The sequence below is a fragment of the Octopus bimaculoides genome, chromosome 4 (genome assembly GCF_001194135.2).
Source record: "Octopus bimaculoides isolate UCB-OBI-ISO-001 chromosome 4, ASM119413v2, whole genome shotgun sequence".
Classification (NCBI taxonomy): domain Eukaryota; kingdom Metazoa; phylum Mollusca; class Cephalopoda; order Octopoda; family Octopodidae; genus Octopus; species Octopus bimaculoides.
The window spans coordinates 23,401,332-23,406,413 of record NC_068984.1 but is presented as its reverse complement, the minus strand read 5'-3'; the positions used below and the strand labels follow the sequence as shown (position 1 = coordinate 23,406,413).

Below are 5,082 nucleotides of genomic sequence, written 5' to 3'. Positions count from 1 at the left end.
CATGTTTTACCTGTGAATTTGCGTGTGTAAACTGGGAATGCATACGAGTTTCTCTGCCCTAGGTGTACGGAAAACACTCGGCGAGAAATGGAAGAAAATTTGAAGAAAGAAGAAAAAGCAACAACATAATAATAATAATAATAATAATAATAATAATAATAATAATAATAATAATACCAGGCAGTAGCTCTCATGGCTTCTGGTCTTAATTGATTGGAAGTGTTATCATGTGCATTGTTTTGTCTTGGTATAAAAAGATGGGTTACAGCAAATATTCTGCTTAATACCACAGATTTGCTTGTCAGTTGTTTGACCATAACCAGTTGGGTGTGTTCTTTAGCAGCTGACGATATGTGCAGCTCTGACCACGAGAAGAATTAGTGGGGGAGCATCATAGTCATGTGTTGAGAGGAATTCCTTGGGGTTTGAATAATTCACCTTTGGAAACATGGGTGTTTTGCTCAACATCCTTAAACAAACCTTATTCAGGGACCTTTTGAGCGGGATGGGCTACTCGACCTGAAGAAAATTCTAACTGGGTCCCACCTACGAGGTCATGCGCTGTTTATCTTGATATGAGATCATCATGTCACGCATATATGGTTGTGATGCATGTGCCTGGTGTACCCTTATCAGACGGGTAGTCATGATGGGTATAACGGGCTTCGTATATTTTACCCCAGTGTCACTTTGATGGCATGCACTAGTCTCTCACCCAATAATAATAAAAATAAAATTGACCCTAAACAGACAAATCCGTCTCCTAATATCAACGTCGAAGCTCGTCATGCCTCAATGATAACAAAGCAAATTACAAACCAGATTGGTTGTCGACCGGATTGAAAAGGGCCATGTACTCGATATAGATATGTTAGCCATAAGAAGCTACGTTACGAGCAATGTTTACATGCAGAGAACTCGGAGACGGTGTTGTCTCAAAAAATTAACTCTAAACAGACAGATCCGTCCCCTAATGTCAACGTCGAAGCTCGTCATGCCTCACTGATAATAAAGCAAAATACAAACCGGAATGGTCATCAACCGGGTTACAAAGGGCCACGTACTCGAATGATGAATCAGATTCAATACGAAAAATCAGCTACCGGTTCAAATCTTCCCGAAACAGAGGAGCTGGAAGTACCCTACAACCGGAATATTCCAACAGATGGCCAGCCATGCTCATTATCAAATAACCAAAAGAAAAAGAATGAAAAATGGTCTAGGGAAGATAATAAAGAAGTTCTTACGGCCTTCTATCATACCATATGTTTCTCCACAAATAAATCTAATACTGTACAAACCTACTTAAACTGGAGACAGAAACACCTCGAAGTAAGACCCTACATAGACAGTAACAAACTTGCCAGCGTCAGAAGAAACATTATGAAAAAGAAATTACTAACTGAAATAGAGATTGACCAAATTAAACAAGTAATAAAGGATAAAAGAACGAAGCTGCAGCTAAAGAAGATACTACAGAGGAAATAATTATAGACCAACCGAGGGCTGATGAAAATATAATAATGATTGAAAGAGTTAATGTAATTGATAGGCAAAGTGAACTATTCTCTGAACCAACCATAAACACTAAGGCAGATGAAAATCAAATAGATGAAGAAAGTCACACAGAAATTGACCCAACAGAACTACATGATCTAAAAAATCAAATCATGATTGAATGGATGAAAATTAAAGAAACCAGTATGAATGAACGCGATACTCATCCAAAAATTCGCACCAAATTCTAATCAAAACCTGAAAATAATTATGAAATTTGATCCTGTCCAGATGAATTTGCACGCTACTGTATGTATGTATGTCTCTTCTATTTTTTTAGTTATTATAAATCTTCCACTGAGGAAGCAGCCGTTTTCCAACAAAGATACAAGGCTCCATCTTTGGGATGTAGTTAACACAAACAAATTTACATTTGGAACTTGAGAAAAGTCTTGCATATTTTTACTGTTCCACTCATAGATTGCACATGTAATGTACGAATTAGCCGGTCGATTTCTCTTTCTCCTTTAAGAATTTGCTAATAAAACCTAGTGCTCCAATTATTATTGGTATGAATATATATTCATAGTCTGGATATAGAAGCTAAAGGTTCCGAAGCAGTTTCCCATAGATATCCTCTTTTACTTTGATTTTCAAAGAGATATTTATATCTACAGTGCAGCTGACCTCTATGGTCAGCTGCATACCTTTGCCCCTCTGTCCCAAATAACAACATCCGGCCTGTTATGTTTACATTTGACAGAAGTTTTGATGGGAATATTTCATCAGTATTCCTTGAGTTGGTGTTTATGAATGTATTTCTTAACAGAGGAATTTTCTAACAGAGGAATTTTCTAACAGAGGAATTTTCAGGACAGTCTTTTTTGCGGATGGCATTGTAAATTGTTTTAGCAACAACATCGTGCCGCATAGGGAGGTAGTACCGTGACGATATTTTAGGACAGCTGCTAATCACATGCATAATGTTTTCCACAGAAACATGACATAGTCTACACATGCATTTGCACCTTGGGATTACAAGAATGTCACTGAATGTATATATGTATTTATGTATGTACAGGTGTGTGCGTTTGTGTATGTATGTGTGTACGTGTGCATGTGTGCGTGTATTTGTGCATTGACTTCATTAATTGCACTACCAACACCAAAAATGACTGGTTTCATTATTGGTAAAAATTCACACATCAACAATCAGCAAACTCACATAAACATACGGTATTCCTTCTATCAATCACTGCTTATATGATAACGCCTAGTTCCTCTGAGATATAGGCTATGAAACTGTTCTTTAAGTTCACATATTGCAGCTGCCTTCCAGCTTCCCGCCTGTATATTATTCATACATCATCTGACTCCACAAACATTTTGCTAAGCCCTTGGTCAATCCTTCAACAAACATGCTGAAGACTTCGTTAGTTCTTCTATTCTCGAAATGCTCTCTACTTGAATTATCTGCCTTTTCATGCTTTCTTGCTAGCCCAACATACATCAACCGTATCTACCGTGTCAATTCTGCAAGGCACGGCAAAAATCACAGTGCTAGCCCTTTTCTTACAATCCATGAAAGTAGCTAATTTAACGTCAAGGCCATTAGAACGTCTGACAGTAAAATTTCTATAAGAAGAATTATTTCAAAACTCGAGTTTTCCAACTTTCGAAATAGAGAATAAACAAGCAAATTAACTTACATTAGCATATCTTGAGATTTTTCTTTGATACGGTAGCAAGTGAAGTTGTATTTATTGTAAGGAATATAGAAACTGAATTTATTACCCACACAAACGATATTTATGGGTTCTAAATGTGTAATTAAATATGTTAAAAGCACGCTGACGAAATTTAATATACTACAGATATTATTAAAACAGAATAACTAACTTTATGACTACTCTGGAGATGGACAGTGACTGATACACGCATGCACATACACATGCACACACACACACACACACACACACACACACATACATACATACATACATGCATACATACATACATAATACATACATACATACATACATGCATGCATGCATACATACATACATACATACATACATAAATACATACATTCATAATACATACATAGATACATACATACATGCATACATACATACATACATATATATATACAAGCACCCCCCCCCCACGACAAGAAGTGACCATCAGATGGGGAATACATACATAAAGCAAAAACTGCAAATCTTCACATGTACTGATTCCAAATATTACACATATACACGCAAACATGCACAAATCAATGGTTGTTTCAAATTCTGATGAAGGGGCCTTGGTTCTCGGTTAGAAAGCAGCTCTTTATTGGCAAGAAATCTTGAAATAAATCTTGAAATAAAACTTGAAATAAAACTGAATGATAACATGCATGCATACATACAAGCATGCATACATACATGCATGCATACATACATGCATGCATACAGATATACAAAGTAGGGTTTTCTGCAATCAGAAAAACCCTACTTTCAAAAAACAAACGTTGCAAAGCGTTTAGAGTGGAGTAAAAACCTACAGAATTGGTCCCTAGAGCAGTGGAAGAATGTTATTTTCTCGGACGAGTCATCCTTTACCTTATTTCCGACCACCGGCCGAGTATACGTGTGGAGACAGCCAAAAGAAGCATTTGATCCAGACTGCCTTCTTCCAACTATTAAACATGTAGGAGGATCTATATCTTGGAGGGGAGCTATATCTTGGAAATCTGTGGGCCCAATGGTTTCCCTTCATGGCAGAATTAATAGTCAAGACTATTTAAAGATTTCATCTGATCAAATTCATCCTATGGTTGCGGAACTGTTTCCAGAAGGAAAACAATCTTTCGGGATGATAATGCACCAATTCACATAGCTAAAGTTGTTACTGAATGGCACGAGGAACATTCTAGTGAAGCCGAACATCTTATCTGACCACCACAGTTCCCAGATTTCAATAATATTGAACATTTAGGGTGCATTTTAGAAAAAGAAGTAAGGAGTCGATATCCTCCACCATCATCACTACAAGAACTGGAGATGGTTTTAGCTGAAGAATGGACAAAAATTCCTTTGGAAACAATTTAAACTTTGTATGAGTCCATACCTCGTAGAATTCAAGCTGTAATTACTGCCAAAGGCAGTTCTATCTCATATTAAAATACATTTGTTTGAAATTTTAAGGTGTTTTCATTATTTTGTCCAACCTTTGTATGTATATATATATATATATGTGTATGTATGTATATATATGTGTGTGTATATATATATATATATATATATATATATATGTGTGTGTGTGTGTGTGTGTGTGTGTGTGTGTGTGTGTGTATGTATATATGTATATATAATATTTATATATGTATATGTGTGTGCGTGTACGTTTGCATGTGTGTGTGTGTGTATTTTGTCCTTACCACCGCCTGACAACCGGTTTTCGTTTGTTTAGGTCCTCCTAACTTAACGCTTCAGCAAAATAACTGGCAGAATATGCACCAGATTTAAAAAGAAAAAGTATTGCTGTCAATTTGTTCGACTAAGATCCTCGAAGGCGGTGTCTCAGCCTGGCCTCACGCCA

The 5,082-nt window shown here is 36.6% G+C and overlaps 1 long non-coding RNA gene across 1 annotated transcript in view; it reads right to left on the bottom strand.

Annotated features, from left to right (window-relative positions):
• The window catches only part of LOC106876801 (uncharacterized), a 17,043-nt gene extending 13,757 nt beyond the window's left edge, over window positions 1–3,286 (bottom strand). The window contains exon 1 of the long non-coding RNA XR_008264031.1: window positions 3,207–3,286. This is a non-coding gene — a long non-coding RNA (uncharacterized LOC106876801). The remainder of the gene's footprint in view (window positions 1–3,206) is intronic.
• Window positions 3,287–5,082: the final 1,796 nt, after the last annotated feature.